Source organism: Chiloscyllium plagiosum, unplaced genomic scaffold (genome assembly GCF_037043375.1).
Source record: "Chiloscyllium plagiosum isolate Xiang-an unplaced genomic scaffold, Cpla_swu_hap1 HiC_scaffold_23, whole genome shotgun sequence".
In the NCBI taxonomy this organism is placed as follows: domain Eukaryota; kingdom Metazoa; phylum Chordata; class Chondrichthyes; order Orectolobiformes; family Hemiscylliidae; genus Chiloscyllium; species Chiloscyllium plagiosum.
Genome location: NW_028270161.1, coordinates 21,457,879 through 21,471,375, shown reverse-complemented (window position 1 = coordinate 21,471,375; position 13,497 = coordinate 21,457,879). Strand labels below are relative to the sequence as shown.

The window sequence follows — 13,497 nt, the reverse complement described above, 5'->3', positions numbered from 1 at the left end:
CTGGTTGCATCCAAATGAGGCTGAATAAAAACCACCTGAGCCCAACATGAAGGGATAAAGAAAGAAACAAGACAAGACTGGTTCAGCAAAATGAAAAAAGGAAGAGTAAATGCACAGAAGATGGAAGCAAAGATTATAATTTAAAGTTATTTAACTCAACACTGAGTCCAGAAGGCTGCAGCATGCAAAATGAAAAGTTATGGTGCTGTTCATTGAATTTGCCATCCAATGACGTTTAATGAACACCTTACCTTTGTCAAAAGCTCCAGATTCAGGGCCCACACCAGAACTTGATGGCCAAAGAAGGAAGCCAAACCTGCAAATCTTTCCATCACACACAATGGCTGGCAGAAACAGCAAGAGGGATCCCTGATCTGCCATGTGAAGGGAAGAAGGTTTAAGTCTGTATTCTCTATCCAGAATACAATATACATGTTAAGTGCATGGTGCTGTAGGTTTACTCTCCAAACTAATTATGACATACCATGACTACCACAAATGAAGGATGTGATAAGTGTAATCATTCACGTCATCGCAAAGGAAACAGTGTGACTCAGGAGAAACCAAAGTTTGCAAGTTTAGTCCATTTACACTAGGCCATTCAGTTTAATATGTCTTTATCCTTTCAAAGTATCAACTCTACCATGTTCCCTACATGTCATAAATACTGTCAGAACAGGCAAATATATTTAACAACTCATTTGAAGAATGTATTTCTGACAATGCACTGAGAACTACCCTGGAGCATCAGTCTACATTTTTCTACATGATGAAAGTAATTCTTGGAAGAGAGCAGATAGCAGATCTAAACTTAGAGCTGCACATGAACCAGAAACCATACAAAGTCTCATCAAGTGCTAAACTGAATTAAGGAATTACATATTAATATTGGCTACAAACTGACTGATCTGACCCATGGCACTCAGCACTCTGTCACAACTGAGACCAAATTTGCTCAATGTAAAGAATGGGAAGGGGGAAACTTAGTAATCATCTGAAATAGTACTGCATCTCATTTTTTTTAAAATTGAGAAACCTTGTTAAATGGCAGATTAGATAGTGTAAGGCAGCTAATCGTGGGTTTACAATACAGAATGGTGCCAATAATATGGGTTCAATTTCTGCAATAGAGGTTACAATGAAGCACTCACCTTCTCAACCTCACCTCTTGCCTGAGGAATGTTGACCCTCAGGTTAAACTCACCACCAGTCATCTCTCTCTAATGACAGAACAGCCCATGGTCCTCTGGGAGTAAGGTGACTTTACTCTTAAATGAGTATTGATTGGTTGATTCCAATGTTGGTTTTTAAAAGCAAGAAGATTACAGAGGAAGTAAAGTTTAATATTTGCATAGATTTAAGATCATGAAGTAAAACAGTTCAGAGTGTAAGGTGATATGATGAGTCTAAATGTCAAAATAGTGAGGATATCAAATTAGTTTGATAAATAACAACAAAAACCTTGCATCCAGGAAGCACCTTCAACATAGTAAAACAGCCAAGTACTTCAAAGAAGCATTATCAAACTAAATTTCAAACCAATCCAGGTACGAGAATATTAGGACAAATAGGTCACAGAGTTAGGTTTCAAAGATAGAAGGAGAGCTAGAGAGGTAGAGAAGTTTAGGGTGGAAATTCCAAAACATAAGGCCTAAGAAGTTGTAGGCACCACTGCCTGTGGTGTTGTAATTAAAATCAGGAATACATAAGATACCAGAACAGGGGGAGTGAAGAGATGAGGGGTATTGTTGGGCTGGAGGAAATTGCAGAGTTGGGGAAAATAAAGAATTGGACTCCTAAAAATTGAAGAAGAGCTTGGAAGTATGGCATGTGAAATTTGTCGTTAAACACAGCGTAAGACAATATAGGGCAGGGAGCCAGACTCAATCAATGAATCACACCCTGTATTATTTATTGATTGAAAAAAACTGAACTAATAGAACCCAATGTTTCTGACATTTTATTAAGACCTCCAGTCCCACCCAATCTCTCAGTCTCAGGAATCTCATGAATATTGCAAAAGAGTAGTAACAGACAGGCCTGCAGCTTAGATTTCTGCAGCATACTAAGTTCCTAGTTTGAATCTTGCTGCTGCACCCCATTCTAAATTGGAGACTACAGAACCATTGGAGGAACAAAGTGATGACTTAAATATAGTTCCCCCAGCAATCCAATTTTGCAGGCATTCTTTCATCTGAGTTCCTACTCTGGAGTGCAGTGAAAAAGGAGCAGCGCTGAGTCCCCATGCAGTCAATTTTCCAAAGCCAGGCAGGATCCTGAATGGCATTGAGTCACAGAATGGTCAATAACCCACAAATGGTCAAAACCTGGAGTAGCATTGTGTCCTAGCACAGTTAATACCCCGTACCAGACTGGTCCCTGAATGGCTCTGAGTCGCAGCACAGTCAATAACCCAAAATTAATCAGGGCACTAAGTTCCAGAACAGTCAATAACCCACATGTGGCCTGAAATTCATGTGGAACAATAGGCCTCCTAAGGGTCAGAGGTCAAGATGGAATGAACTACAACTGATCCCAACATCATGAGGTGCTAATGATATAGACTCATTTCTGTCCATCTAATCCAAGATTGGGAGGGTGGGATATATTCAGAAAATCTTGGAGTAATACACAAGCTGACATAGTGATACTGCCAATCTCACACCCACGTTACTCACAGTGGGAGATGACTACATGTGGGCTTTTGAAAAGGAATAACTGGTGATGTTTTGGATTATGATCTGACATTTTAAAAAATGCACATCTTTACCTGAGTCCTTATTTCCTTGATAATGTGTAACTGTTGCATTTGTGTGTGATATGGTTAGCATGGATCTCCCTGTATGGGATACACCATTCACTGAGAACATACCATGGCTTTGGCTGTTTAAGGATTTTGGCTGCTAATGTTTGCCTCATTTTCCAACAGGGAATTTTAAGATCAGATTAGACTTGTTTCAAAGTCCCTTCAGATATCGACTTATTTTCTCCAGAAATTTATTGTTCAAGATGGGAATGATGTATTCTGTGTATGACTGCTATACCTAGTACACTCAGACCCTACACATGAAAGTACCCTACACATTCCTACCTTATATCAGACACAATGGGGTAAAATAGCCTTGATAAAGTATTGATTAATGCAGTTGGCGGTACAAAAGTTAGCTTGAATACTTGATCAAGAATTCATACATTCTAAACCGATAAAATTTTGGAATTGGTCTAAGTCTTTCGTAGGTTAGATTCCCTACAGTATGGAAACAGGCCCTTCAGCCCAACAACTCCACACCAACCCTCAGAAGAGTAACCCACTCAGACCCATTCTCCAACCCTATATTTACCCCGACTAATGCACCTAACACTATGCTGAAAATGTGTTGCTGGAAAAGCGCAGCAGGTCAGGCAGCATCCAAGGAGCTCCTTGGATGCTGCCTGACCTGCTGCGCTTTTCCAGCAACATATTTTCAGCTCTGATCTCCAGCATCTGCAGTCCTCACTTTCACCTAACACTATGGGCAATTTAGCATGGCCAATTCACCTGGCCTGCACATCTTTGGATTGTGGGAGTAAACCGGAGCAAACCCGCACAGACACAGGGAGAATGTGCAAACTCCACACAAACAGCCGCCAGAGGCAGGAATGAAACCCAGGTCCCTGCTGCAGTGAGGCAGCTGTACTAACCACTGAGCCACCATGCCGCCCAGTTACCATGCTGCCCAATATTTGATCTGGTTCATCAAGTTCCATTTCTATACTAATATTTCACTTCCCAAGTTCATTTTCAAGTAGCCTACAGTTGCTATTATTGGCCACATTATGTTAATTTATGATTCACGGTAGTTTCCAAGTGGTGGAGCTGTAAAGTTTGTAATCACAACATAGCTTGGCATGGAATGCAAATATTCCACTTATGCAAAAGAAGACATTGCAAGCCAATTGTCAATACACAAGATTCAAACATATGAAGGAACAGAATTTTCTTGGGTTTGATACCCAAGGCAATTTCTATCTTAGCTCAAATGAAGACAGAAATGATGGAAATAATCAACAACTTTGGCATGATCTACGCAGATTCACCATTTCTGAAGCTGCCAGACCAGCTGAGGATTTCTAGAATTTGTTCTTATTTCAAATTACCAACATCTGCATGTTTTGTTTTTGGTCTTTAAATTTTTCTATTAACTCTGTCAGTTCATTAAAATCTTATAACACAGAAGGAGACTATGCAGCCCATCATGCTAAAGAACTATCCTGCTATTTACGGCATTCAAATACAAAACTCAGGATCCCATTTCTTTTTTCCTAACAGCTACCTCATGTGAACCACTGTAGATTCTGCATTTCCTTTACAGATCTTGACCCATTTTCTTAATTCATTTTCAGAGACAGACCTTCATTCAGTGATGACACTGGGTTCTCAAATTTAGTTTACTGACGATATAATGTACTAGAAACTGGTTCCCTCGCAATAGCTCAAACCTGTAGAATCTAGTTCATGGAGAACAAAATAACAGAATCTTCCACTCATCATAACATACCACAATGTTGTAGTATCCAGTGACCTTGGTAACACCACTTCAACCTGGTTCCATCAACGAAGACTTGACATTCTAGTCTTGTTTCTTTGTTAGCAGTGGAGTAAGCCATGCAGAATTTTTTCTGTGCCTTTTATCGTCATCTGGATTCTAAATTCTTTCCCACCCTCCTCAACCAGGCTCACTCTTGTCAAACCTGGCACTGCACATAGTGAGGTAACATTCTTTTATCCTTCATACTGCCCGCTTTCAAATCACCTTTATGTCTTTGAGACATTAGCGGTTATGTCACAGGCTACTCTTTAATGCAACTATTTCTTGTGTGTGCCATCAGTGAAAGGACAGGAAGAAGGGACAAGTGGGACTCAGACTCTGAAGGGACATGAAGCAAGTCTATTATGGGAAGTGTTTAGTGTTTGTAGTGGTAATGTCTGGTCATATTCATGGATTGATGCTAACATTTCTCTCTCATTGCCTCTTTTTTTTCCGCTCACTGTGCATGCGTTGTGGTGCTCTGTCTAGAATCACCTCGAGCCTCAGGAGGGTGAGCAAATTGTGTAAGTGCTCACAACCAACCATTCACCATATCCCATGACCGTTTGGGTTTTGCTTTGTTTGGATTGTTTTATTTCTGCTGTGCTGTAGACTGTAAATGCTGTCCATGGTGTGTGTGTGTGTGTGTGTGTGTGTGTGTGTGTGTGTGTGTGTGTATTATTTTCACCTTTTCATTGGAGCGTTTTCTAACCTTCCACGGGCTGTCCTCCACCAAGTCAGTCAGCTGCCGGTCCTTCTCTCTTCTCAAATCACCTTGAGGAAAGTGAACAACATAATTTAAGAATAAATTTTTCATTTCAATACTTGGAACCTCATCCACTACTGATAACAATCAATTATTTGTACATGTTCACAAAACAGACCTGGTTATCAAGGGGCCCAGCAGAGACTCTACTGACTCACAGAGCTGCTTTTTAAGTTGGCCAGTACAATGCACCTGCATTCATGGACCTGAAATGGCCCAGCACAATGTTCCCTGGACTCTCAGGCATAAGTTACAAAGCAGCACAGGTTGATGGGTTACAAGTCTCCTTGCACAGCTCCATACAGTTTTTAAATTAACTCTATTTGGCTTTAGTTTCAAACAAATTTGGGTTCACCAACACAGGTAGCTTTACTCTGTTCTAGCCCATATAGTTGCTAACCTAGGAATATTTGATGGGATAGTGTGTAAAAGGAGTTTCATTCTGTATCCTAGTCTGTGCTGCACCTGACCTAGGAATGTTTATGAGACAGTGTAGTTGGACTTGGTGTCTAACTCAAACAGTATCTGCCTTGCAATGTTTTGACAAGACTTCTGGTGTCCAGTTCTTCATTTTGGTGACTAAGAAGACTCAAAAAAGCAAATATTACACATGTGAAATGTCCACAGCAGATACCAGGTGCAACAAAGTAAGAAAAATGAAATCTCCAATCTGTTTGCCAGACCCAGCAATGTGATGTGGCTTGTCGGAGGCCAAACCCGTTTTGTAATTCTTTGTTTGTGTGGTGAAAGCGTCACTGGCATTGAGTCATTAACTCACTCTGTCCATGTATCCTTACCTGCCTGTAACCTAGAGACAGTTAGGTCTCTGCCAAAAATTTCCGTCCCAGCTTTAAACAAAGTAATGCTTACTAGTTATCTGAAGTCTATTAGCTCAATATTACAGAGTGTAACTATTTTTACTTTAATTTTCGAGTCCCTTTCTGAGTAAAAGTCAGTGTCTACAATTTATGAAATGATGTGACAATGGGAAAGACAACTGCTTCTCTCACTGTCCCCACATGTGCTCAGATAATTATCCCAACAGATTAAAGGTTACCTGTCAATATTTCAATATAATGTAATGCAGCTACACTATAACATCTCGTCACATGGAATCTCTTGTTAAATTACTTTAATTTTAATCAAAACTGTGATGAGCTAAAATGCAAATTATCCCTTCAAAACTTACTTGTGTTTTATGCATGATTATCGAACCAGTGCAACAAAACAAAGAAAGGACCAAAAGAAATGGAAGAGGGACCATACTAGGCCCCCTTTAAGAATCTCTGCTGCTGCCTCATTTAAAGGGAAGTGAAATTTATATCATTTAGCTCTGCTCCAGGTAATGTTGATTGCTGAGTTTGAATTACCTGATGTTAAGTGTGTTGTTTGAATTATACATCTGCTGTCTATTGTAGGAATCACTAAGTACTGGTGGTGTTCAATGTATTTAAAATAACCTGAAAGCTTGAAGTGGAAGAGTGTGAACAATGAGATGAGGCAGAATCACAGGTTGGCACAAAGTGTGCCTTTGATTTGAAGTTTGTGCATTTTCTGACCTTGAAAGTGATCACTGGGGAAAAGGTAGGGAATTACCAAGGCAGGGCTGGGCTTTTGCGCCTCCTTACCAGGCAAGTCTCCCCCCGCCAACCATACCAACAGAGCTACCATGAGTCACCCTCATACCTTGACCTTGTCAAGAAGAGTACAAAGAGACATCCAACCTTTTCTTTGAGTGGATATGCAGTAATGGAAAACTGAATGAAGTGTGGGGAAGATGACTAAATTAATCCTAAACCAAGCTTCAAGGTGCCTGAATCTATGTTGGTTTCATTTTTATATTTTTACACTGCATGCTCAATCCTCCATGAACTATCGTCCTCTCACATGCCAGCACCCTCTCCACACAAAAGAAAACTCACACTTAAGCAACACCACCCCTCCCCCACCCCCAACCCACTGCATTTAATCATATTCCTTAGGCATATCTCCTACCTCGTACAGGGGTTTCTGATAAATTCATAATCTCTCTACACTCAGGTTCCCTCAAACTGAGACCTCTGCACTTGGGCATTTCTTACTGTATCACAACATTCAGACCCTTTGAAGACGCAGGCCTTTCTATTGCTCTCAGACCCATCCCAAGACACATCACCCCTACTGCACTCAGATCCCCTTCACACTTGTACCTCATGCCTGATGTCAAAGATATCTGAGGTTGACACAAAATTTGACAGTTGAAGGGAAGGCGAGTGGAAAATAGTTTTCCAAAGCCTTGAGATATTCAAGTAAAGTGTCAGTGTGCCAGCATGAGTAGAATTACTATGTCAGCCAATTCACCTCTCTTGAATATCTCAAAATATCTTCCACTTGAAGTTCTTCCAACATTTTTTCCAAAAGCCACAAGAAATCTGCACTCACTACTGGAGGTCAACAATTCTCTGTAAAGAAAGGACTTCTTGATGTCTGGCTGACCTGTATTTGATTTCTACTCATTTATTTGAGTTCTCCATTCTATCCAACTTAAGTAAGAGGAGGCAATGGCCTAATGGGCTATGCCACTAGGCTATTATTCCAGAGACCCAGGTAATGTTTTGGCCACCCAGGTTTGAATCCTGCCATATCAAATATGGAATGTGAATTCAATAAAAACTCTGCAATTAAGGATCTAATTATGACCACAAAACCATTGTTAGTTGTCAGGGGAAAACCCATCTGGTTAACTAATGTCCTTCAGGGAAAAAAAAACCTGCTGTCCTTACCTGGTCTAACTTACATGTAACCTCAGTCACATAGCAATATGGTTGACCCTTAATTGCCTTCAGGACAATCAGAGATGGGCAGTAAATGCTCACTTAGCCAGCGACTTGCACATCCCACAAACGAATAAAACAAAAACTTGGTTTGCATTCCCATGTACTAAGAGCTGATCCAATCAGGGTTCTTAATATGTTAAAAGGATTCAGCAGGGTGCATAGAAAACTATTTTCTCCTGTTGGGAGTATCCAAACAAAAGGATATTAGAACTAGAATCAAAAAGTAATATGAATATGAATTAGGAAAAGGAAATAGCCATTTGGCCCCACCAGGCCAATAAGGCCATGGCTGAATGAATTATGGCTTCAGTTCCACATTCCTTTATCCCAATAAACTTTGACTTGTTAGTCAATAATGTATCTACAACTACATTTAAAAAATTAATGGCTATGATTCCACCTCTCTCTGTGAAAGAGAATTCCAAAGATTCATTACCCTCCAAAAGGAAAAAAAAACTCATCTGTCTTAAATGAGACTTCTTATTTACAAACTGCTTCTAGTTTTAGTCTCTCCCACATAAGGAAACATCCATTCAGCATCCACCCTAAGTCCCCTCAGGATCTTATAATTTTCACAAGATTTTCTCTCATTTTCCTAAACTCCAGTGAATATAAGCCTAACCTTCCTTGAAGATAGTCACTTCATTGCAAGTATCAGCTGCGTGAATTTTCTTGGAACTCTTTCTGATTATTTAAATAAAAGGTTTGGAGAATCTGAAACTCACACCTGCAAAAAACTATGGGTGCTGAGGAAAATTGGACCTTCCAAGTTGGAGATTAATAGACTTTTGGTTCACAAGTGTATTGACAGACATAGGTGTGGATTTTATGATGAGATGGGTTCCTGTGCCTCAGCATAAACTTCAGGGGACAGATCCTTCTCCTCTCAGCCAGCTTGCCATGCTTTAATTTTTCAGGGGACAGCCTTTAATAATTTGAGGCAGAACTTCCATCCAAATCTGGGAGGATATTGTACCTCAGAGAGCTTCTGACAATTAGAGACTGTCAGCTTTGCTAACTGGCAGTGCCAAGTAGGAGTGGTGACCACAGCAGATGCTGCAGGTAGGTCAAGAAAGTGGCATTGAGTAATGGACCTAGACATTCAGGTAAGCCCAATATTTGCTGGGGATAAGCTCCAACAGAGAGGGATGATGGTGCATGTTGGACAGGGCAGGGAGAAAGGGTGTAGATGGGGAGGGGAAACTGTGATAGGGCAGCCCTGGGGCCCTTAAAAAAAAGGCACTCAGCCCCTTTCACTACCCAGCAGCTCACAGAATTAAACGTGTTGAGTTACACATTTGGTGCAGATTTCTTCCATCACCCTTAATAGCAGAGCAGTGGCAAGATAAAGTCAGTAGCTGGATATTAATTGCACTCTTAAAGGCTCCAGTGTTTCCCAAGCCATCTAAAAAATTGTAGAGTGGGTGGGGTAGTGGTACATGACCAATACCAGTCACCCTCATTTAAGGTTCGACTCATCGCTTTCTCTGTCTGCAGGTGACCCATAAGATTCAGATCATTGGATTCAGATACAGATTAGCTATGATCTTGATAGCACTCTTGTCTCTGATTCAGAACTTTATGGATTCAAGCCTCACTTCACGGGTTTGAACATAAATCTAGACAGGCAGTACTGAGGGGATGCTGCCTTTTGATTGAGATGTTAAACAGAGGTACTGTTTGCTCTCTCAGGTGGAATCAACTGGTCCCATGGCACTAATTCAGGGAAAGGCAGGGAGCTTTTCCAGTGTCCTGATCAGAATTAATTCCTCAATCAACCATCACTGAAAGCAAACAAATTATCTGGGGTTTGTCACATTTTGTTTCTGGGAGTTTGTTACATTGTGTTTTCTTATGAAAATTCAGAAGTATCTTATTGCATATACAGCACCTTGTTAGAGCCTGAATACAGTACAGGAACTGCATGTGCCACCTTTCAGTTCAAGAAAATAATCTCAGATAACAATAAATTACTAAATGTGAGTCAGCAGTTAGCATAATACCCGCCATCCAATCATTTTTAAGAGTTCTCATCCAAATCAAGGCTAATATTGCATCAACTTCAACGAGTACAATTTTGGTGTCACTTCTATCAGGTACTTGAGCACCGCCATCCGCATTGAATGCAGATACAAAGCAGTCATTCATTAGACCAACTTTATCCTGATGTTTTATCCAAATATACCCAGCAAAAGTCTCCAAAAAAGAATTAATAAAAGTCCTATAATTTAAGATAAAAGAAAATATGACTTTTTCAGTTTTAGCTTTCCAACATTCTGGACAAGAAGCCAGGTCACAGCTGTAGAGTAGTAAGACCTTTAGATTTGATCATAGGAGTGAGGATTAGGAAGGAATTAAGTAACAAGAAAGCAAGCTCCACAAGAAGCACTGAATTAACCCCTCAAATAAAAATCCTAAGTGTAGCTAACTGAAGAATATGTCTGTAACGAAAACCCTCATTCTCCCTCAGCAGCTCCTAAACAACTCTGCATTCACTTATTAGACAATAAGAAATAACAATATGCCAGGCAGCTCCTCAAGCTTGTTCCAGCATTCAATAAACTTATTGCTGTACTTTGTATTCCATTTTCTTCCATGCACCTTGTATCCTTTATTCACCTTAAAGACAGGGATTGTTAGATCTTTTGGACTTTTAATATGAGCATCCACAACCTTCCAAAGATCCACAACTGAGTAATTTTTCTTTCCCCTATATCCCACTCCTGACCATTTACCCTGACAGAATACCCCTAGTTCTAGACTCTGCAGCCAGGGGATGCTTGTCAACAACAACTGTAACACATCCATAATAAAAGATGTTTCTTGTTAAGTCATGGAACATTTTCTCAAATCTGACCTTGTTTATTGAATTTTCCTTTGAATACTGGATCATTGCCTGTCTACTTCCAAGGCAGGATCTAACTCCAATCTAATCAGGCAGAACAGAGGTCTCACACCATGTAAGGATCTTGCTGAAATAAGATCCTGTTATATTGTATTTGCCCATGGGAATTTTAATGGAGCTATGTAGATTAATTTTTACTTTATATCTACCCAAGGTTATAATAGTAATGGGGGTGTTTGATTGCATAGTGTAGAAAGGGCTTATGTATTTTACATGTGTTGTGGTTGTCTTGAAACTGTTTGACAGAATAGTGTAAAGGAAGATTTCAGGATGGTTGGGGGGGATTACTCTGTTTCTAACACCACTATCTCAACAGGATATCTGAAATCAAATAATAAGTGTCCAACTGAAAATGTGTTGCTGGAAAAGCGCAGCAGGTCAGGCAGCATCCAAGGAACAGGAGAATCAACCCAACCACCCCGTAGCCCAACACTTTAACTCCCCCTTCCCCTGCAACCGCAAGAAATGCAAAACTTGCGCCCACACCTCCCCCCTTACTTCCATCCAAGGCCCCAAGGGACACTTTCATATCCGCCACAAATTCACCTGCACCTCCACACACACATTTACTGCATCCGCTGCACCCGATGTGGCCTCCTCTATATTGGGGAGACAGGCCGCCTACTTGCGGAACGATTCAGAGAACACCTCTGGGACACCCGGACCAACCAACCCAACCACCCCATAGCCCAACACTTTAACTCCCCCTCCCACTCCACCAAGGACATGCAGGTCCTTGGACTCCTCCATCCCCAGACCATGGCAACACGACGGTTGGAGGAAGAGCGCCTCATCTTCTGCCTGAGAACCCTCCAACCACAAGGGATGAACTCTGATTTCTCCAGTTTCCTCATTTCCCCTCCCCCCACCTTGTCTCAGTCAAATCCCTCGAACTCAGCACCGCCTTCCTAACCTGCAATCTTCTTCCTGACCTCTCCCCCCCCACCCCACTCCGGCCTATCACCCTCATCTTGACCTCCCTCCACCTATCGCATTTCCAAAGCCCCTCCCCCAAGTCCCTCCTCCCTAATTTTTATCTTAGCCTGCTGGACACACTTTCCTCATTCCTGAAGAAGGGCTTATGCCCGAAACGTCGATTCTCCTGTTCCTTGGATGCTGCCTGACCTGCTGCGCTTTTCCAGCAACACATTTTCAGCTCTGATCTCCAGCATCTGCAGCCCTCACTTTCTCCAATAAGTGTCCAACCTCTTGATCACACCACCTAATGTAACACATCACATTAACATCCACAAACATGTTTGATTCTATGCAAGATAAAAGAACATTAAGATTCCAAATCCTGAGTTATTTCTAGTTTTATTTTAACAGGTTTTAAGTAAAAAGTCATTTAACATAATAGTACACAGCTTCATCAATCTAAGCTCCATGTTCTTTGTATCTCTCTCGATCTCATCTCCCTGTAGAAACTCATTTAATTTTTCCTTGGCCCACATGGAAAGCCCAGTTCAACCCTGTAATAACATGGTCTCTGGATATTTCTTTGAAGATAGACCTCACCCTTGTCAGTGAATATCAACAACATTTATTAAGTGAAACTATATGCGAGAGATGGTAAGAGAGAGCATCTCTGAAACCCTACACACTCAAGTCTCCAGTTCCATGGGGTCTGACAGTATTATGCCACAGCTCACTACTCAGTAGTTGCTCAGCAGTCATTATTAGAGTGAAGTAGTTAGCTTAAGCCTTTGTTCCACATTCCCTTTTCTTGGCTAACTCATCCGTCATGGCTCCTTTATTCATAATGCTACCCTCCTTCCATGAACAACATTGTGTGCACAATTAGATGAAAAAATATCAACGAAGGCCAGAGTGAGACTTGTTGCAAACCACATTGTATTTATTTGGAAGTGCACTCACAAGCAAGTCTACTGATATTCTGTCCGCATGTTCACTCACATATTGTGAAGGCCACAGTTATAAAACTGCAAAACTGCAACTGCACTAGGAAGTTCAAACATTCGGTACCCAAACTGGACTAAGTTGGATGGTACCAGCTGGTAGGAAAAGGGCACTGCAGTTCAGAAGAGTGCCAAAGACTGCAAAAATATTTGCTGATTAAGTGATACCTGCTTGTAACTGTTTAGAGAATAGATTTGATTGGTCTTGGCTATAATCTTGATCACATTCAAATATCTGCACAAGGTCACTTTCAAGAATGGAGAGGTAGTAGAGAAAATTAATGGGGGAGAGAGACCAAAACTTCGAAACACGAGGTGGTCTTTCATCCTCAGGAGCCTCTTCCACTAATCATTTAGGTGTGGCTGATCCCAACTCTATTTGTCTGCATTGGTTCAATATTCCTTCATAACCTTGCCTAACAAAAAAAAATCTATCAAATCTCAGGGTTTCTTTTTTCATTTTTCAACTCATCCCCAACAGCTTTTGGAGGGTGGAGGGATTGCAGATTTACAGGAAGGACTC

The 13,497-nt window shown here is 40.9% G+C and overlaps 1 protein-coding gene across 3 annotated transcripts in view; it reads left to right on the top strand.

The window, feature by feature from the left end:
* The window catches only part of shank3a (SH3 and multiple ankyrin repeat domains 3a), a 1,012,090-nt gene that overhangs the window by 997,853 nt on the left and 740 nt on the right, over window positions 1-13,497 (top strand). The gene's annotated exons all lie outside the window — the stretch shown is intronic.